The sequence below is a fragment of the Nerophis lumbriciformis genome, linkage group LG23 (assembly GCF_033978685.3).
Source record: "Nerophis lumbriciformis linkage group LG23, RoL_Nlum_v2.1, whole genome shotgun sequence".
Lineage (NCBI taxonomy): Eukaryota > Metazoa > Chordata > Actinopteri > Syngnathiformes > Syngnathidae > Nerophis > Nerophis lumbriciformis.
The window spans coordinates 15,484,713-15,507,957 of NC_084570.2; the positions used below are offsets into that span (position 1 = coordinate 15,484,713).

Consider the following 23,245-nt stretch of genomic DNA (forward strand, 5'->3'; position numbering starts at 1 on the left):
CTTTTGTTTTCTACTTTGCTTTTATCTTTATTGTTATTTGTTACAATTTATTTTCCATTGTATGCACTTGTTATTACAAACCCCGTTTCCATATGAGTTGGGAAATTGTGCTAGATGTAAATATAAACAGAATACAATGATTTGCAAATTATTTTCAACCCATATTCAGTTGAATATGCTACAAAGACAACATATTTGATGTTCAAACTGATAAACTTTTTTTTTTTTGCAAATAATCATTAACTTTAGAATTTGATGCCAGCAACACTTGACAAAGAAGTTGGGAAAGGTGGCAATAAATACTGATAAAGTTGAGGAATGCTCATCAAACACTTATTTGAAACATCCCACAGGTGAACAGGTAAATTGGGAACAGGTGGGTGCCATGATTGGGTATAAAAGTAGACTCCATGAAATGCTCAGTCATTCACAAACAAGGATGGGGCGAGGGTCACCACTTTGTCAACAAATGCGTGAGCAAATTGTTGAACAGTTTAAGAAAAACCTTTCTCAACCAGCTATTGAAAGAAATTTAGGGATTTCACCATCTACGGTCCGTAATATCATCAAAGGGTTCAGAGAATCTGGAGAAATCACTGCACGTAAGCAGCTAAGCCCGTGACCTTTGATCCCTCTGGCTGTACTGCATCAACAAGCGACATCAGTGTCTAAAGGATATCACCACATGGGCTCAGGAACACTTCAGAAACCCACTGTCAGTAACTACAGTTGGTCGCTACATCTGTAAGTGCAAGTTAAAACTCTCCTATCCAAAGCGAAAACCGTTTATCAACAACACCCAGAAACACTGTCGGCTTCGCTGGGCCTGAGCTCATCTAAGATGGACTGATACAAAGTGGAAAAGTGTTCTGTGGTCTGACGAGTCCACATTTCAAATTGTTTTTGGAAACTGTGAACGTCGTGTCCTCCGGACCAAAGAGGAAAAGAACTAGCCGGATTGTTATAGGCGCAAAGTTGAAAAGCCAGCATCTGTGATGGTATGGAGGTGTATTAGTGCCCAAGACATGGGTAACTTACACATCTGCGAAGGCGCCATTAATGCTGAAAGGTACATACAGGTTTTGGAGCAACATGTGTTGCCATCCAAGCAACGTTACCATGGACACCCCTGCTTATTTCAGCAAGACAATGCCAAGCCATGTGTTACATCAACGTGGCTTCATTGTAAAAGAGTGCGGGTACTAGACTGGCCTGCCTGTAGTCCAGACCTGTCTCCCATTGAAAATGTGTGGCGCATTATGAAGCCTAAAATACCACAACGGAGACCCCCGGACTGTTGAACAACTTAAGCTGTACATCAAGCAAGAATGGGAAAGAATTCCACCTGAGAAGCTTGAAAAATGTGTCTCCTCAGTTCTCCAATGTTTACTGAGTGTTGTTAAAAGGAAAGGCCATTTAACACAGTGGTGAACATGTCCTTTCCCAACGACTTTGGCACGTGTTGCAGCCATGAAATTCTAAGTTAATTATTATTTGCAAAAAAAATAAAGTTTATGAGTTTGAACATCAAATATCTTGTCTTTGTAGTGCATTCAATTGAATATGGGTTGAAAAGGATTTGCAAATCATAGTATTCCATTTATATTTACATCTAACACAATTTCCCAACTCATATGGAAACGGGGTTTGTACCATGTCTTTGCTTAATCATGTATTTTACTGCTGTGAAGCACTTTGAGCTGCAATTCTTGTATGAAAGGTGCTATACAGAAAACGTTAATTATTATCATTGTTATTATTAATATTACTCCAATCAGCAGATATCCTGTTATCATGATTCCAGATAGATAGATATCTTCAACGCCTTCGACTGAAAGAATCGCCAGACATTTCGCTTTTCCCAAGAGTCCGTCACCCAAAAACGGATCTTGTCAATTTCGTTGAGAGGCCAGTTGATCAATGTCATTGATTAGATTTTGGAGAGCAGTGCAAAATTAGGCTACAAGAAAGTTAAGACAAGACAAAACAAAGAAGCAAGCAGGAGAGATCAGGCAGAGGGACGGGAAATATATTTTCCTGATATTATTGATATTCGATATCAATATCGGAATGGGACACCCCTAGTTGAAAGCAGACTATACCGATGCTGATGCCACTCCTTGCATGCTATAGTCTTTCTGATTGCAACCATTAGAATAGCAATGCATTCTTGCATCATGACTACATTAAGAGAAGAAGCTACGCCCGGAGACTGCTCACAGTAGCGGATCTTGCTTCAACTTTTGCTCGCTTACACTGAGAAGCTCACACCCCAGGCAGCCTCCACCAACGCATGCCAACAAGCAGATGAGATGAGAGGATCAAATAGTTCCCTCAATGGTGCCTCTGTGGCAGTTGTTCAGTGAGGCAGAGCATTAATCATTCATGCCCTCCATGCATGGGTTTGCCAGCATGTGCGGATCTGAACCACCGACTGTTTGGTCGCAGATGCCCAAAACTTTCCAAGGGTTGGGTTGAATGAGACTGAAACTCAGCTCCAACAAATACTGGCGTGTCTATGGAAGCAAGTGTGTATGTCCATTATTTTGGTCATGGAAATCATGGGAAGGCTTAAGCTGCCACTGCTGGTATTGTGAGAACTAGAGAATAAATGTATAATGGTGGCACCCGTTTTCATTTTTTATTAAAAGAAAAATTATACAATTAATACATTTTTCAAACTGAGACTCACTGACTTTGGCTCATTTTCTGTGAAGAACAGAATACATATTTAATGACCACACACCATACACCCCCCCTACAGATTTCTATTACATATAATATATCCGGGTCCACTGGACCCGGGGCTAATAGAAGTGTGGAAATTGATGTTCTGTGTACCACACCCACCCACCCACACACACACACAGCAGGCCTAGACAGGAGGAGGACATAGTGTAGGTACACAGAACATCAGAGGGTCGAATGTGCGAGAAAATGAGAGCAGACAGTGTTGACAAACAATGTTGCAACCTTGTGTGGGAACCGCAGGTGCAGAAACACAAAAGAAAAATCCCTGTGGGATGCAGAAACTGGCAGAGAAATTTTCCGTGCAACGTTCATATTGTCAGCCAGCGTTTGTGGGTCTGATGGACCTGTTGCATTTTGTGGCTTTTAATGCCTCACAATCAAACACTTTTATGTTAAAATACTCAACAGATGTTTACCTTATCCCAATAAACATACTGAACAGATGTTTACCTTATCCCAATAAACATTTGTTCAGTATTTTAACATAAAAGTGTTTGATTGTGAGGCAATCCCGGGCTCAGGATCTTTCTGTGTGGAGTTTGCATGTTCTCCCCGTGACTGCGTGGGTTCCCTCCAGGTACTCCGGCTTCCTCCCACCTCCAAAAACATGCACCTGGGGATAGGTTGATTGGCAACACTAAATTGGCCCTAGTGTGTGAATGTGAGTGTAAATGTTGTCTGTCTATCTGTGTTGGCCCTGCGATGAGGGGGCGACTTGTCCAGGGTGTACCCCGCCTTCCGCCCGATTGTAGCTGAGATAGGCTCCAGCGCCCCCCCGCGACCCCAAAGGGAATAAGCGGTAGAAAATGGATGGATGGATGTGAGGCATTAAAAGCCAAAAAACGCAACGGGTCCATCAGACCCACAAACGCTGGCTGAGTAACAACAATATGAACATTACACAAAGGTTAAGGGCTACATGCACACACACATATACACACTTATAGTCATACGCTCATTTCTATCTGGAAGCCAAAATAAAATTAATATGTTTTTGTGTGAATAAAGTGGCAATATATTTGTTAAATAGCACTCGTTAAACCCTCTACGTCAGGGGTCCCCCAAACTACGGCCCGCCACTGTCCAAAATCCGGCCCGTGGGAAGTCAAGTTTGTTGTTTTTATTTGTTCTATTAAGCGCTCTCTCTTTGTTTATAATGTATATTTTCTGCTGGATCTACTCTCTATTTTATGCTACTCTTTTTTTCGGCTGCAGCTATTACATTTTATTTTATTTTTAAATTGTTTTTGTTTTTATTTTTTTATTTACAGACAGACATAGTTTTGCATTTCATTATTGTTTAGTTTGTTAATATCAGAGTCCGTTCTGCAAAAAGATCATCCCTAGAAGCACACAGTATTACATATACTGTAATACTGTACATCAGAGGTGTCCAACTCATTTTAGCTCAGAGGCCGCATGGAGGGAAATCTGCGCACACGTGGGCCGGACTATTAAAATAATGGCATTAAAACTTCAGATTGTTGTCTTTGTCTTACTTTGGCCAAAAATAGAACAAACACATTCTGAAAATATGACAGGATAAGAATAGAAAAAAATACTCGGCAGCGGTAAAGTTTATAATCAGGGGTTCCCAAACTACGGCCCAGGGCCCGCGGGAGGTCTCAAGTTTTGTATTTATTTATTTGTCCTTTCTAATCTATTTTCTAACGCTTGTTACTCTCGGGGTCTCCTAGCCGCTCAGGCAAATCCTATTGTCTAAAAATGCATTTTCCCATCGATAACGTGACATTATCGCGCTCACGCCACAGTGTCGCGCTCTTTTAGTAAATTAGTGTGTGAGGTCTGGGTATTGTGGCCAAACAGCTACATTTGCGTTTCATCTGACATCACATGGGCAAAGATAAGACCTTCTGGAGGAAAGTTCTGTGGTCAGATGAAAAATAGTTTTAGCTGTTTGGCCACAATACCCAGCAATATGTTTGGAGGAGAAAAGGTGAGGCCTTTAATCCCAGGACAACCACACCTACCGTCAAGCATGGTGGTGGTAGTATTATGCTCTGAGCCTGTTTTGCTGCCAATGGAACTGGTGCTTTACAGAGAGTAAATGGGACAATGAAAAAGGAGGATTACCTCTAAATTTTCAGGACAACCTAAAATCATCAGCCCGGAGGTTGGGTCTTGGGCAAAGTTGGGTGTTCCAACAGGACAATGACCCCAAATACATGTCAAAAGTGGTAAAGGAATGGCTAAATCAGGCTAGAATTAAGGTTTTAGAATGCCCTTCCCAAAGTCCTGACTTAAATGTGTGGACAATGCTGAAGAAACAAGTCCAAGTCAGAAAACCAACACATTTAGCTGAACTGCACCAATTTTGTCAAGAGGAGTGGTCAACAATTCAACCAGAAGCTTGCCAGAAGCTTGTGGATGGCTACCAAAAACGCCTTATTGCAGTGAAACTTGCCAAGAGACATGTAAGCAAATATTAACATTGCTGTATGTATACTTTTGACCCAGCAGATTTACTCACATTTTCAGTAGACCCATAATAAATTCATAAAAGAACCAAACTTCATGAATGTTTTTTGTGACCAATAAGTATGTGCTCCAATCACTCAATCACAAAAAAATAAGAGTTGTAGAAATATATATACACAGTATATATGTATAAGTATACATGTGTCTATACACAAATACTAAATACTGTACATATACTTATATACACATATGTATTATATATCTGTATGTATGTATACCATAAATATATGTATGTATGTATATATATATATATATATATATATATATATATATATATATATATATATATATATATATATATATATATATATATATATATATATATATATATATATATATATATAGTTAGGTAAATAATAGAACAGGAATTATGCATTACTGTCTATATTTTGCTCAATGTAATTAAATGGGAACGCTTGCATTTATTAGTTAATATTTGTATATGGTCCTACCTTGAAGTGTTCAATTGTTCCAAAAGCGCATTTTCATTTTACAAACTTAATTGGTTCTTGAATTTTTATTAGGTTTGTTAATAGAAAAGTTTGTATATTGAAGCACATGTCTCCATTAGAAACCATGTAAACAGTAGACAGTAGAACCTACTGTCTACTGTTTAGCCTCGACAAAAAAAACATATTTAGTAAAAGTTTGTACACTTTCTATGTTCTATTTACAGAAATAACAAAGTCGAAATAACAACAACTAGTCCTTATTTTCAGACGCGCAGACAACACCCACACACACGGTCACTTGCCCTGTGGTGCACTCACAGTGTGAAGTCACACAAATCCTTCACTTTACCAGCCAGGTCGCTACAATGATTATGGTTGAAAAACGGTATCCACTTTACCTTGTTGTGTATCTTCTTTGCCTGCGACAGAAGGGAAGGGTGAGAAAGGCATTTTCAACAATACTGGATATTTCAAACCACACAGCGCTTGTCCATTGCTTTCTTTGGAGTCATATTGAGCTTGAAAAACAGGAAAAGTGTTGTAAGGACAACTAAAAAAACACTTCTATTATGCAGAACCAACTTTTCATACCGATTGGTACCTGCTGTTGTGTATTTGGGGTGTGCATAGGTCCCGGAAATTTGAAATCAAGCCATGGAAATATTTATAAAACAATCTTGCCTTTCTTCCAACTTCCTCCAAACAATCAGTTTGGAATTTGCTCTGTTCTGTGATGTTTTTCACACCGCTGATGTTAGATTATCCATATATGGTAGAGAATTACCCAAAGTGCTTTGCGCGAGACCGCCATTGTACTTCGACGCTGAAGTAAAAAAACTCCTTCTTTTTCTCTATGCTCTAGTTGAGGGGCAGACTGGCTCATACGTGCGCATGCATCTTCCGCTGTTACCATTTCTACTATGAAGTAGCGTACAGTTTTAACTTAGATCTGTCAGTAGACTCCATATGGAGGGGCTAAAAACTACCAAATAATGAGACCACACCCAAAACGAAGCTTGAAAACCGTTTGTATAACATAGGCTATGTTATACTGCAGGGTCGGACATCCAATTCGGATTTTTTTTTTGTCAAAAACAACAGTAAATGGCCTTTCACATTACAAAAAATCTGATTTCTAATGTGAATGCAGTCTGACCCTCATGCGGACACTACAGTGCTTACGGAAGTAAACATGGCTTCAACTCTAGTCTGGTGCATCCATCCATCCATCCATTTTCTACCGCTTATTCCCTTTGGGGTCGCGGGGGGCGCTGGAGCCTATCTCAGCTACAATCGGGCGGAAGGCGGGGTACACCCTGGACAAGTCGACACCTCATCGCAGGGCCAACACAGATAGACAGACAACATTCACACTCACATCCACACACTAGGGCCAATTTAGTGTTGCCAATCAACTTATCCCCAGGTGCATGTCTTTGGAAGTGCAATTGTGGCAATTTTAAGGATTTTGTGCAATCAAACTCAACATTCCCTAAACCAAATTATTGCATATAGAAAACAAGTGTCAAACTCAAATTTTTTGGCCTTCGAAATCCTGGAAATAATATGTATTTATAAAGTACTTTAACTATTCTTACTAAATGTATTAATTCTTTCTATTAGGGGAGAAAAAATATATATATATGTACTCCATGTAATCGCAAATTATGTTAACTTAAATATTTTCTAATTATGCAAAAATATATGATCAAACATTCAAGCCATTTTTTAAATAGAAATAAATACTAATAATAATGATTTCAAAGCAAGATAACCATCAAATTGTGCAATGTAAAAGTAGCAATGGATTTCATTGTAACATTTTTAAATTTACTGTGGTTTTTACAGCATTTTTCTCTAAATGAAAAAAACAGTACTTTTTTTTACTGTAATAAACTGTGGTGTCGTTTTTGGCATTTACACTAATACACCGAAAAATATACAGTAATTGATTTGCGGTAAAAAAATAAAAATAAAAATAAAGGCAACTCAGGTGCCAAAATTTTACTGTAAAATTGCATTTGTTTTTATTTACAGTTAAAACACAAATGTAAATTTTACAGTAAAATTCTAGCAACTGAGCTGACTTTTTTTTTTACCATAAAAACAGCAGTATTGTTTTCTCATTTACAGTAATATACACTACATTTTGAGGTGAAATTATTGCAACTTACATTATTTTTTTTTACATTTTAGTTAAAACAAATCTACGAATAAAATGCATTTAAAAATTGTTTAATAATAGTATTCACTGTTAGAAGCGGCCCCCTGGGGCCAAACATAACTGCGATGTGGCCCTCAGCGAAAACTAAATTGACACCTCTGGCGTAGAAGGTTAAGAAGGAAGAATTTGCTTTGATGTCTGCTCGAAGAGCGTGTCTGTGGGCGAGCAGTCGGTAGACGTGGGTTCCATCCATCCGTCCATTTTCTACCACTTGTCCCTTTTCGGGGTCACGGGGGGTGCTTTTCACCTGTTTTCTGCTTCGTTCTCAACTATTTATTTTGTAACCGTCTATTTTGGCGAATAATTATGACACGCTTTTTGATGACCTTCTGGTCGAAACTGACCTGGGCACAGGAGTGTTCACAATGAGGACGCATTGCATATATACACGATTTATATTTACATACAAAAGCGGTGCTAATATACACAATATGTAGGTTCACTCTCTCAAACTCTGCTCTGTCTTGAGCACACATTCATGTGTCAGCCTGACTTCGAGTAAGGCCTTCTTGTTATGAAAATGACTATGAAACTATTATGGCTATTATAATGTTGACTCTCTGGGTCACTGCGCAAGCGCATGCCGCTGCGCATCACTGGGCACGCCCCTGCGCGTGCCTCTCCTGCCGCGGCCGCACCACTGTGCGGCTGTCTTCAATCTGCAATCTACACACCTGACGCTGATGAGGCTCCAGCTTCTTAAGCTGGCTCAACCTGCCTTCCAGTGCCAGAACATAGCCCCGTGTATGGTACAGTAAGCCTACATGTCTCTAGCTCTCTCCCTATGTGAATTCGCTCTCTCCGTGTTTCTCCTCCTCTGTGCTCATCGTCTTGTGTCCTGTGTCGTCATGCTGCAGCGTTCCTCCGTTTCCTGGTTTTGAGCTGTGTGTCTCGTCTCCCCGAATTCCCTCTGATTCCCTGGCTGCCTTCCTGGATCTCGACCTCTCTCCTGGACACGGACTTTGACGCCTCACTCCTGCCCCTGACCTCTTGCTTACCCACGGACTTTCAAGACTGCCTTGCCCTCTCTAAATTCCGCATCTCGCTCAACACGCACCTTCAACAACTCCTGGTAACACTCAGTTAAACATAACACATAGTCACATCATACGTATCTTGGTTTATTACACACGTCATTTTATTATATTAATAAATACGCCTCGAACTAAACGACGTCCTTGCCTCTGTGCCATCCTCTTGTTCCCCTGTACCGCAACACTGTCCAGTAAACTTAAAATTTGTATTACGCATCCTGTAGTTTTAATGACGTACACAACCCCCTCTTATAAACGTATGTCTCCAAAAAGCCACCTCCTGCTGGCTTTGTTGTGCCAAAGCCACCTGAGCTAATATCCCTTGGACTCATCCCCACCTTTCTGCAACCAATAAGTTGTCTGGCCCAGACCGACTTTGTTTTGCACGGACTATAAGAAGAATGAAGAATTATTGATCGAAGCTCGTTGCATGCGGTCAAGGCTAGCTGATTGCTGATTGAGACCAATGCTGCATTTGCCTGTGACCTTTGCAAAATAAATCATTCAAGGAAGACCTGACCTCTGACTGTTCAATCAAAGAACGCTGGTATAACCTAACAGAGCCCTGGGTAGGATAGTAAAAAAAAAAATGGTATTGCTAAGTTTTCACACTGGCATGAAAACAACTTGGCTCGTGACCTGCATTGTGAACAAGGCTATAATCTGTAAAAAAAAAATGTGACCAAAGAACCACCATTGCATGTTATGCAGATCAGTGGTCCCCAACCACCAGTCCGGGGAACGTTACGGGTCCGTGACGCATTTACTACTGGGCCGCAAAGAAACATTAATTGATTTATAAACCACCACATTTATAAATCCACCGTAGTGTGGACTATGACGCTACAGTTTGTTTACATGTAAAATCTTCCACTCCTTATTTGTCTCATTTTGTCCACCAAACGTTTTATACTGTGCGTGAATGCACAAAGGCAATCTTTGTAGATGTTATTGACTTGTTGGAGTGCTAATTAGGCATGTTTGGTCACTGCATGACTGCAAGCTAATTAATGCCAGCATGCTATTTAGGCTAGCTGTATGTACATATTGCATCATCATGCCTCATTTGTAGGTATATATGAGCTCATTTAATATCCTTTACTTCTATCCTCTTTGTATATGACTTATAATTGCATGTCTCATGACACACTATCTAGGCAAAAGCCACCTGAGCTATTATCCCTTGGACTCAACCCCACCTTTTCGCGACCAATAAATTGGCTGCATTTCAGATAGTTGTTTGTGTGCTATGTTGTTCCAGACCACAGCAAACATTACCCAGCTTGCCAAAGATTTTAATAAATCCATTAGTAGAAGACAGCTTGCCGTTTCCTTTAACTTGGACACACACATCTATACCTTTGACCATTAAAAGCCAGTAATTTCCAGGAGTTATCTCACCTTCTGAGAAGCCTCTGATTTACTAATGGTTTCTAATGTTGTAAAATATGTACAATAAATATTACATTTCAACATTTCTGTCAACGAAGATTTGCTTCAGCCTGCGACATATAGTCATTTTGATAGTAGGCTATTATAGCTAATATAGACACTTACATCATGTGTTGCCTTTATTATAACATTTATAAACGGCTTTTCATTTTTTGCGGGTCCAGACGGATTACTTTTTCGTATTTTTGGTCGAATATGGCTCTTTCAACGTTTTTGGTTGCCGACCCCTGCACTAAACACACCAATAAGCTTGTTAATAGACATATTACAACCCCTTTGTTATAGTACATGGGACAATGCACATTAATGAACATATAAAATGTTAATGTGCCAAATTGTAGCCAAAGGCAAATTTTTCATGGTCATTTTTTTGGCTGTTTTTATCTGCCACACCTAAAAAGCCGGTCCGTGAAAATAATGCATACATTGAACCGATCCCTGCTGTAAAAAAGTTTGGGGGACCCTGATGTAGACCACAAGGAAGTGTTTTAAATGTAGAAACAAATAATATCATGTGATCCCTTTAAAAAGGCACACATTAACAGGGAGCAGCAGTGTGGTGACTGAATGAGCACCCCTAATCACACAATGCCTGTGCTGCCGAGCACAAAATGGCTGCCACGCAGGAACACAATGGGTGGATGAAACGTTCGTACAGGGAGACAGGGTTGTTTTAATTCGTAATTGGAGTTTGTAAATCAAAGTTTCACTGCAAGTTTGATCAACACATTACAGAAAATCATGTAATTATCTTGAAAAATGCTTAATTAGAAAGTATTGGTATCACTTTTGATATTTACGGTACTGGCCCAGTATTTAATTGATCAATACCAAAAATGTGCAGTTTATAGCCACACTAACTAACTTAGGAAGAAGGTAGTCATTCAATAACAGTCGTTTAACATATGTTTCTTTAAATAAACAAAATATACAGTATGAAGTCCAAAGATGAGTAGAGTAAGGTCTAAAGCAGAGCTGGGCAAATATTTTGACTCGGGGGCCACATTGAGAGAAAAGATGTGTCTGGGGGGGCCAATGTGTATGTGTGTATAAATGATATGTACACATTTAGCTGTAAAAATCTGCTGTACAGTATGTGTGCTTGGGTCCCTTTTTTTCAGGAACACTAACACCAAAAGTCACAATGTCCGATAGAGTTTTAAAAACGTTATGACAGACCACTTCAAAAAAACGGAATGGAATTTTACAGTTTTTTACTGAATGGGACACCCAAAATGTGCATTAAAATAAAGAAAGTGGGATTTACGATATTAACTATGAACAATAAAACACTGAATATTAACAACATATGTCTCTTTTACTTCTCAGACCAGCTCCTCGATAGTTGTGTATCTTTTACAATCAAGCAAAACACAACAAAAATGTAAAAAAAACAGCAAAATTTGAATGCAAATTGTAATAAACACCTACACTAGGATATATTGTCACGTAAAAAGGTGCATTTGCATCTGTTTCTGACACACGCCTTTCGGGCTGGCTGCTCTGAAAAAAAAAAACGCCCACTCTGGTTTGTTCCTCGTCTGAGCTGCTGTGACGTAATAACTCGTAAAACACCCATTTCAACTATTGAATTACTTTCTATAGTTCAAGACTTACAGTAATTACAGCACAAAAAAATTATGTAGAACGGTCGGCGGGCCGGATTGAAAATCTTAACGGGCCGCATGTGGCCCACGGGCCGTAATTTGCCCAGGTCCGGCCTAAAGGATCAACACAATAAAACATGAATAATTTCCCACCAGTTGACCTTAATGACTGATGTGCTATGGCAGGAAAATACAATTGATCAGAAACATGAAGGTCTTGTTGCAGAAGTTCATGTTTGTGTGCCAAAGATTTGAGTTAAAGAGGGATTGGCAGTGGTAGCTCTTTAGCTGAGCATTTGTGTGTGTAGATGTGTTTGTGTGTGTGTGTGTGTGTGTGTAGTAAGGTTTCATGAAGACCTTTATACACAAAATGTCAGCAATGCCTCCTGGCTTCAAGCATGGCTGCAAACCCCCTCCTGCAGATTTATCCCCTCTCGTGTGTGGGTGCGTGTGCGTGTGTGTGTGTGTGTGTGTGTGTGTGTGTTCTTGTATTTGTACCCTTTTTGAGACATCAACAAGGAAAAGTAGCTTCCATATGAGGACCGGTGAACAAGTTAGGACCGCAATCATGGTCCCAATACGGAAAATCATTGCATCTAATAGAGAGCCAAATACTAGAGTCCGTGAACATTGCTCCAAAGTCAGGATTTTTTTGGTTGATTTAATGTGCATACAAAAGTAAACATTGACAGGTGCAAAGGCAGCAATATATGATAAAACAAGATGGCAGCTAAAGAAGGACTTCCCTATTCATCCCCGAAAAAACCTGCCAGGTGAACAGCTGATTTTACGACTACCGGTGTTGACGTAAGACAACCCGCGTCCCATATGTGACCGTAGGATGAACAAATACATGACGGTACTAAGACTATAGTGGCCATTAACAGTTAGCTTCTACAGCTGGGTTGCCCAAAGTGCGGCACAGGGGCCATCTGTGGTCCATGACTCGTTTGTCATGGGTCTTAAGCACATTACAAAAACAAAAAATAGAGATCTCATTTGCACCCCTGGTGGTGAAATTGATCAAAATTAGGGCGGTCCCAAAAAGGAGGGTTTTTTTCAAATTGACTGTGTGTCGGTTTTAAAAGTGCTCTCGTCTTGTCAACATATGAAATAACAAGTGTGTGTAAAAAATTGTAAGTGCTCCCACTCTGGCCAATATATGTAATAACAAGTGTGTGTAAGAAATTTAAATGCGCCTCCTTTGGCCATAATTTATTCAAAATAAATTAAATAAATATGTATATAGAGACATACTGTAATAACTTGAAGTAAATAATGATGTTTAAAAACCAATTACTAACAAAAAATAAATAAATAAATAAATAAAAAAATAAAATAAAACATTAAAAAAAAAAAATATATATATATATATATATATATATATATTTTTTTTTTTTGTTAAATAAATAAATATTATTTCGGTTTCTGTAATATAGCAATATTTTCTCGTAAAGTTATTACTTTTTAATGCAAAATGGTGACAATTTGTCATACAATTCTGATTGTTATCACAATATTGCCAATTTTTTTTTGATGTTCTTGTAAAATAGTGAAATTTTTTGAGTAAAATTATGACTTTTGTCAAAATGTTGCCAAGTAAAATTCCAATGATTATTATTACTATAACATTGCCAGGATTTTAAAGTTTTCTTGTAAAATTGTGACTTTTGTCGAGTAAAATTACGACTCTTTTCATTAAATTGCCTAAATTTCAAGCTTTTCTTGTAAAATTGCGACTGTTATTGAGTAAAATTCCAACTTTTATCATAATATTGCACACATGTTCAGTTTTTCTCATAAAATTCTGACTTGCGTTGAGTACAATTACGACTTTTATCATAATACTGCCAAAATTTTAAGTTTTTCTTGTGAAATTGTGACCTTTTTCTTGTGAAATTCCAACAATTGTTTCACAACAAGCTTTTTTATATTTGCATAGTGTGTATACATTATCAATGTTGTAGTTACACTTCTTGATATATATAGAAAGGGTGGTCCTAAAGAGGGAGGCATTTGTCGGAAGTCTCAAGAAGGTAACAAATACAGGATTGTGTGTGTGTGTGTATTTAGGCTCAATGACATACATTCACATACAAAACCACATCTTGCAATTAACATAATTCCTATTCAAAAAAATAATCGACAATAAGGTAACTTCCTCAATAATAGCATCTTGCCTTGTTAGCGCCTTCATACCTTCTTGAGTCATAGCGGTAATGTAAGTTGCATGCATCATGTTGCATCAAATGTAGGCCACATTCTGGCATATTTGAATGCCTGCTGGAATTCTGGCTGCTGCAAGACGAGTCGTGGGGAAATGTGCGAGAAAGACCCCCCGCCTGTTGTACGCAGACTCTTCTCCCTCCCATTTGCCTTTCAGCGTCTCATTCTTCGGCTTTACAAAAGGGAGTGCGAAAACGAAATCATCATTTTGGAATAGGGAGCACTGGTCCGACTGATGGTGAAAGGAAAGATTGCTCGGGGGATGCAAAATATGGTTAAAGCAAGGGACGACTGGAGGAATGGGAGACGGTATCTCCTCAGCGCCATGGCAACGCAGACAATGTCATCTCCTCGTGGCGCTAAAAACCATCTATTCACCGAGCCTCCCTTTGGACGCTAACCATCCGTGCACCACGCTCGCATGCTGACAGTTTCTCCCGTGTTAGTGCAACAATCAACAATGTGCCTACTGGTCCTTACACCAGCTGATAATGTGCATGTCTGCTCCTGATGCACGAGCATCCAATTTGTTTTTCAAAATAAAATACTCAGGACCTGGGCTACTCTGCTAAAAAAATAATAACAAGAACTACTGTGACTAGCGTGTGCAAACTATAACATTGCGTGTGCTATTAGTGGGTGTGTAGCAAGTGATCTACTAAGACTGCGCGTGAGTGATATGCGTATCGATACTGAAATTTCGATACCGCCGATACCAGATCTTTATGCTCTAATATTCATTCTCAAATGAAAATATCGATATTTTGGTACTTTAGTTCGGGGGTGTCCAAACTTTTTCCACCAAGGGCCACAAACTGAAATGTCAAAATATGCGGGAGCTATATTGATATATATATATATATATATATATATATATATATATATATATATATATATATATATTTTTTTTTTTTTTTTTTTTTTTTTTAAATGCTAAAAACAAATATTGTCTCAGCTTTGTATTATTGGTGACTAAGTGTATTAATATTAATTATTAGAACATGTTTGCTTTTTTTCAGTACATATACATTTTTTCTTTTTTTAAATTATTTTTATGATTGTTTTTTCCCTTGTAAGAATAGACTAAAAATATTAATAATACAATCATGTATCTGCATAACCATCCATCCATCCATCCATCTTCTTCCGCTTATCCGAGGTCGGGTCGCGGGGGCAGCAGCCTAAGCAGGGAAGCCCAGACTTTCCTTTCCCCAGCCACTTCGTCCAGCTCCTCCCGGGGGATCCCGAGGCGTTCCCAGGCCAGCCGGGAGACATAGTCTTCCCAACGTGTCCTGGGTCTTCCCCGTGGCCTCCTACCGGTTGGACGTGCCCGAAACACCTCCCGAGGGAGGCGTTCGGGTGGCATCCTGACCAGATGCCCGAACCACCTCATCTGGCTCCTCTCGATGTGGAGGAGCAGTGGCTTTACTTTGAGCTCCCCCCGGATGGCAGAGCTTCTCACCCTATCTCTAAGGGAGAGCCCCGCCACCCGGCGGAGGAAACTCATTTCGGCCGCCTGTACCCGTGATCTTGTCCTTTCGGTCATAACCCAAAGCTCATGACCATAGGTGAGGATGGGAACGTAGATCGACCGGTAAATTGAGAGCTTTGCCTTCCGGCTCAGCTCCTTCTTCACCACAACGGATCGATACAGCGTCCGCATTACTGAAGATGCCGCACCGATCCGCCTGTCGATCTCACGATCCACTTTTCCCTCACTCGTGAACAAGACTCCGAGGTACTTGAACTCCTCCACTTGGGGCAAGGTCTCCTCCCCAACCCGGAGATGGCACTCCACCCTTTTCCGGGCGAGAGCCATGGACTCGGACTTGGAGGTGCTGATTTTCATCTGCATAACCTAGTGTGTCAAAAATATTAATGTTCAGTTACACATTTAACAGTGTAACTGAACATGTTATGGTTGTTGTAGTTTTTCAAATTAATTATTATTATATAATTTTTATAAACATTTATATTTTGTTATTTTTTAACTAACACAACTTTGTTTATATTCTATGTATATTTTATAAACAAATTTTGAGAGCTTATAATATTTTAGATCAGACGTGTCTAAGCTTTTTCCACTTCATACTAAAAAGTCAAATATGAGAAGGCCAATTTTATATTTTTTTATCTAAAAAAAATGCTAGCTACAAATATTTTGTTTAATTAAAGACAATACTTTGTGTTATAGGTGACTAAGTCCAATATTATTATTACTTTGAAAAATTCTGCTTTTTCTCATTACATTCCAATGTTTTTTTAGTTTTTTTTCCTCACATTTTAGTGTATTTAAAAACATTTTTAAAATACGCAACTTTTTAAAGTTTAGCAGACAAATTAGGTATAATTGCGCAAAGTATCAGTATCGGATTGGTATCGCCGATACCAGCCTGAGTTTTACTTGGTAACGGATCAGAAATAAAATCAGTGGTATCGCACATCACTAGCGCAGACCGCCATATTGAAAATAGGATTTTGTGGTAATACCGCTTTTCGCCATGGAGACACTCATTTACCTCCACATTTAAGACATCACTTGGTTTGAGCTGTGTGTGGCATTTTGTAAAATATCCATTCCTCGTCATGTCTTGCATAATGATTGTGAACGATTTCCAAAAAAAAAGTGCCGTTCCCCTTCAAGTTATCCAACACTTCCAGAATTTTAAAATGTTCTTGCTGTGTCTAAAATGTTAATTTTCGACGTTCCAAATACGTTAACATGTACACAGGTGGAATATTGTCTCTCTCAATTGCCCCCTTTGTCGCAACCATTTTTGAGTAACTGTTGCAGTTTGCACGAGTGTTGTCCCGATACCAATATTTTGGTATCGTTACCAAAATTATTTAGATACTTTGATACTTTTCTAAATAAAGTGGACCATAATGGCTTTATTTTAACAAAAAATCTAACGGTACATTACATATATGTTTCTTATTGCAAGTTTGTCCTTAAATAAAATAGTAAACATACTAGACAACTTGTCTTTTAGTAGTAAGTAAACAAACAAAGCTTCCTATTTTAGTCTGCTGATGTATGCAGTAACATATAGTTTCACTTTCCATTCTATTATATTGTCAAAATTATTAAGGACAAGTGGTAGAAAATGAATTATTAATCTACTTGTTAATTTACTGTTAATATCTGCTTACTTTCTCTTTTAACATGTTCTATCTACAGTTATGTTAAAATGTAATAATCACTTATTATTTTGTTGTTTGGATGCTTTACATCAATTTTGGATGATACCACAAATTTGGGTATCAATCCGATACCAAGTAGTTACAGGATCATGCATTGGTCATATTCAAAGTCCTCATGTGTCCAGGGACATATTTTCTTGGGTTTATAAACATAATATACATTAAAAAAAAACAAAGAAGATGATGTGATGCCAAAAAATATGGATGTAATCATAGTAGTATCGATTAGATACGCTCCTGTACTTGATATCATTACAGTGGATTTTAAGTGAAGTGAAGTGAAGTGAATTACATTTATATAGCGCTTTTTCTCAAGTGACCCAAAGCGCTTTACATTGTGAAACCCAATATCTAAGTTACATTTAAACCAGTGTGGGTGGCACTAGGAGCAGGGAGGTAAAGTGTCTTGCCCAAGGACACAACGGCAGTGACTAGGATGGCGGAAGTGGGGATCGAACCTGCAACCCTCAAGTTGCTGGCACGGCCGCTCTACCAACCGAGCTATACCGCCCCCACAAGTGTAGATCCACCCATGGTAGACCGGTACTTTTCAGAGGCAGTATAGTACCGAATATGATTCATTAGTATCGCGGTACTATACTAATACCGGTATACCGTACAACCCTAGTTTGCACTAACATGCCAGGCGTGCAAAATAAATACGCAAAACTGAAACTGCGGAACAGTTTAGGGTTTGATAAATCACATTCCGAGTGCCGAATGATTTTTGCATCTCCTTCTTGCAGTAGTTTAGGCGTTCTGATAATCTGAATATATTCTGCATACTGTTTACATGAAGACAAACACACCAAACAGATTAAACTCAGTATTTTGCTCATTTAGGAGACACAATCCTTTGCGCACGAGCTTAGTAAATAAGCATTGCATTTTTATTAATTTTTTTTATATTTATTTATTTTTTTAAAAATTTTTATTACTACACGCAAATCGTCAGTAGATCAGGCCTTCAAGGCAGATCATATTTAACTCCATGGAACGAACATGAAGTCAACAGGTCAAAAGGTTTGCAGTTGCAATTTCACCCCGTTGACACAATGGATGAGGAGATGCTGATTGTGGCGGTGGCTGCCCAGAGGTGTTGCTGCTGCTGTGTCATCGCCTCGTTTGCACAAGCGGCCATGACACGTGTGCACGTAATTGTAGTGGACGTTACGGGGCCGAGGGATAACGTTGAGGTAGAAACAAACATGGCATAAAATAAATATGTTTTGGATCTACAAATGAACTTGGTCAATTTCATTCGTCATTGTTTTACTGTCACAATCCTAACCCTCCAACCTTATTGGGAACAGTAAAAACAACCCAGAAGAAACTTTTTTTTTTTTTCTACGTTTCTTTTTTTAGTGCTTGGTTTCTGCCAGAGGCGACTTTATGGGCACAACGTGATTCATTTGCAGTCTGGACTTGGAAACGGTAAACATCTCCTAATCTGACTGCAGCTGGGAGGACCTTTGCAAGCCAGCCCTCAGGGGCCCATCAGGGGACCCCCCTGTTAGTGCTTTGAGATGGGGGAGCCCTTCCCCAAAGCAGCATCCGCTGCTCGTGGAAAAGAGCGACACACAGGTGGGTAAAAGGGGCCAAGAATTGTATGAAGGTAAAAGTACCGTTTATGACCAGTGTTAGGAAAAACATTGTTAATTTACAAGTAACGAATAATCTAATTAATTACTTTCACCTACGTTACAATGTTGTTACCAATCCGTTTAAAGCACGGGTGTCAAACGTACGGCATGTTTTTTCCGGATTGAGTTTGCTAAGTATAAAAATGAGCTGAAATTTTTGAATGAAAGAAACTGCTGTTCTAAATGTGTCCACAAGATGTCGCAATAGCAATTATTTGTATCTTTGTAGATTATGATGCATTTTTATTTTTTATTTTTTATTTTTTTAATTAATCAATCCAACAAAACAATACACAACAATACTATAATATTGCAATTCCAATTCCAAAACCAAACCCGACCCAGCAACATTTAGAATGGCAATAAACAGAGCAATTGAGAGGACACACAAACAATCCAAAAGCAGTCAAACAAAAAATGAATATTATCAACAACAGTATCAATATTAATAACAATTCCAACATAGTAGTGATTAGAAATCCCCCATTGACATTATCATCACAGCCATTTATAATAAAATACAAATGAACAATAGTGTCACAGTGGCTTATACTTGCATCACATCTCATAAGCTTGACAATACATTGTGTCCAATATTTTCCACAAAGATAAAATATAAAATAAGATATTATGCCACATATGGAAAAAAAAACCAAAAAAAAAAAACCATGATGTTAGTACACCAATTGAGGAAAATGAGCAAACTACAAAAATAACATTTTGTAAATGTTGATATTTTTTATCTTGGTAGATTGAAAATGAACATTATCACATTTTAGTCAGAAAGTATAAATAACGACAAATGAAGATAGAATACAATTAACCGCAACATGTAAGTGTAAAAAAACCCAACCCCAACAACATTATGATTTGTGCATTTTCAGAATGTGCTTGTTCTATTTTTAAACAAAGAAAACAATCTGAAGTTGTCTTTATTTTTAAGTTATCATGCCGTGATTTTACCAGTCCGGCCCACTTGGGAGTAGATTTTTCTCTATGTGGGCCCCCCATCTAAAATGAGTTTGACACCCCTGGTTTAAAGTGATGTGGCACAGCAAATTTAACTTATTTTTTAATGCAAGCAACAACCCGCACCACACTGAAATAAATTTGATATCAAATGAGAAAAGGCAATATCACACAGCAAACAACACACATTTAAGTACACACACGTACACACATCCACACACTCCTCCTACTACTACTACGAGGGAGTAATGAACAACAAATCCATGATTGAAGTGACAAGCTTGCAACCTTACTGTACTTTTCCATACAGTATATTAGCCAAACAGGACTATAAACCGGAGGTATATACGTTGTGAAATTTTGTAAATGTTTATTTACATACCTTAATTGTTTCCAAACGGTGTCCGTAACATGGCAGTAAAACGTCTGATCAAACAAAGGAGAAGTCATCGTCATGGACCCGCTGGCTGCGGAAGCACGCTAGCAACTCCACGGTGACTTTTGGTGAATTTATGAAACTGAAACAACAGAAAAAGAAAATGTAAATTAATAATAATAACAAAGACGTGTTAGCATATTAACTAATGCTAACAATGCTAGCTTTATTACATTACGATAGCACGTACAAATACATTTGCATGAAAACTGTAATGCTTGGGTCGCATTTTCCTGCCAAGATGCAGCAGGAACTCCAGAGGCAAAGTGCGTGTAAGGAAATGATTTAATGTCCATAAATCAGACAAGATACAAACAAAAGCAACACGTGCTGAATGCACGGGGAGCAAAGCTAAAGCTTAGCAAAAGGAAAAAAAAAAAGCATAGGAATCGAAAAGGTAACGGCGTAACGTGTTGCATGGAAGCAAATAAGGCAGCCAGACAGTGTGTGGCGAAAAACAGGAATATATAGCTCACTGATTAGTGCCCAGGAGCAGGTGAGCGTCCCAAACACTAATCAGAGGCAGGTAAAACTAATCAGCACCCATGGAAACCAAAACACAAAACAGAACTGACGTAGTCAAACTAACAGAACAAAAACATGATCCGGGCAACGGATCATAACAAAATCACTCCTACAGACATCACACATGAGACGGTTAAGTAAGTAAAAATAGTTTTAGTTGTATTGTAAAACTTACAAACTGTCAAGACTGGGACTTTGGCTTGGTTTGTTCTCCCGAGGTGCAAGTGAATTGGACCAGATGTTGCGTGAAGGTAAATACATGATTTATTTAAACACTATAACTACAAAGAAAAGGATCAAACAAAAGGTGCACACAGGGGCAGAGGTACAAAACTAGACTATAAACACAGAACTTATGGCAGAAACTATGAACAATTAAACAAAACTTGCAAACTATGGCTTGAATAAAGAAAACTTACTTGGATGAAAAAACGGCATGAAAAAGCGCAGCAAGTGTCAAAAGGGTGTGTGGAGAGTATAAATGCGGGGATGTCGTCAGAACGACAAACTGAAAACAATGAATTTAAATACTATAGACATGATTAACGAAAACAGGTGCGTGACTCAAAACGTGAAACAGGTGCGTGACGTGACAGGTGAAAACTAATGGTTGCTATGGTGACAAAACAAAACAAAAGTGCGCAAAAAGTCCAAAAACAAAACATGATCACACAGACATGACACAAACGTTGCTACGAGTGATGAACAAATAATTTATACGTGTAGAAACGCTACGAGCGGCTTGAAGACAGAACTTTTGGTTGAAGGCTCCGTTCAAACAGAAGGGCAATGCAGCAAAGTACCTGCGGGGGGCAAACTCATCCAAAAGAGGGCGCCATAGCATAAATTAACACACAGATTCAGTGTATTTTCTTTGTCTTTTTAAAAGCTATTTGCATTGTGACTGTCAACGAAGAAAATTCCATAATATTAGCCGCACCGTTTTATAAGCCACAGGGTTCAAAGCTTAGGAATGTACAGTAATTATTAGAAGCATTAAAAAACAGCTTGTGTATTCATACTCCTTGTCTTTAGTTAGATCCAAAATGAAAAGACAATTAATTCGCTCACATTAACATTTCAGAAAACGATCGTTAGACCAAACTATTAATATATTTGCGTTCCATGAGTTTCGACTCATCCTTCCTGGCGTTATAGTCGTGACATTTCTGGCGTTCCCTGTCGGGGCGCTTAATTTGTACCAGCCATGTCCCAGCCCATGCCGCCGCCCGTCCTCATCCTCCAGCAGGCCAGTGTACCACTTCCTGAACGAAAAGGTCACTTCTGCCCGTGTCAAAAATTAGTCAGTGTGCAAGCTATCTGATGCACATGAGCAGCTTTTCATGTGGTCATTGATTTATTTGAAAAAACTAAACTTTCCCAAAAGTCCACAAGAGGGTTGATGTGATCTCTGCAGGATATTATTACCGAAACCACCATAGCTCCTCGTACAAAGTCGCATAATTACTTCAGACTTTTTGCGCCTCAAGCATTTGCAGCTGATGTGCCGTCACCAGAGCTCAGTATTCTTCACCTTCGGGGGGCGGTTTGGACGAGAGCTGGCTTTCGCCGACCGCTTCCATGCGTCTGGTGTCGCTTCCTATTGCAGTCACTTTCCCACGTGCATAAAAACCCTCATGGACGAACACAGTGAGTCTTCAAAATATATGCAATTGCAAACGCAAATGCAGCTCAGGGCTGCAAGCTTTTATTGGTGCCAACTTTTACATGGTACAGTAAACAACATAAATGCACAAAACCCAAAACCAGTGAAGTTGGCACATTGTGTAATTTGTAATTAAAAACAGAATACTGTCAATACGTGGACTATGGGGTGTTTGTTTTCCCGAGACGCAAGTAAAGTTGGATCGGACATGGCTTGGAGGTAAACACTTGATTTTATTTTAACACTAACAAAAGGTACAAAATTAAGGGCACGCATAAGGGCGGAGAACAAACTTGACCAATGAAACAAAAACTAGCACTTGGGCAAAAAACTATGAACATGAAACAAATAAACACTTACTGTGACAAGAATACACAAAACTCACGTGGCAAGAAACGAGCAGCATGAAAACTATGGCAGCATGACAATGGCATGAGTAGTAAGGATATCAGATAGCATGGGTGTCAAGGAGGTAATGTCGCCAGACAGACTGCCTGGCAACTGCAAGCTTAAAGGGGAACATTATCACCAGACCTATGTAAGCGTCAATATATACC

The 23,245-nt window shown here is 38.9% G+C and overlaps 1 long non-coding RNA gene across 3 annotated transcripts in view; it reads right to left on the minus strand.

Annotated features, from left to right (window-relative positions):
- Positions 1-23,245, minus strand: part of LOC133622365 (uncharacterized) — a 178,337-nt gene that overhangs the window by 46,060 nt on the left and 109,032 nt on the right. For all 3 annotated transcript variants that reach the window (XR_009817768.1, XR_009817767.1, XR_009817766.1), the window contains one exon: positions 20,444-20,579. This is a non-coding gene — a long non-coding RNA (uncharacterized lncRNA). The remainder of the gene's footprint in view (positions 1-20,443; positions 20,580-23,245) is intronic.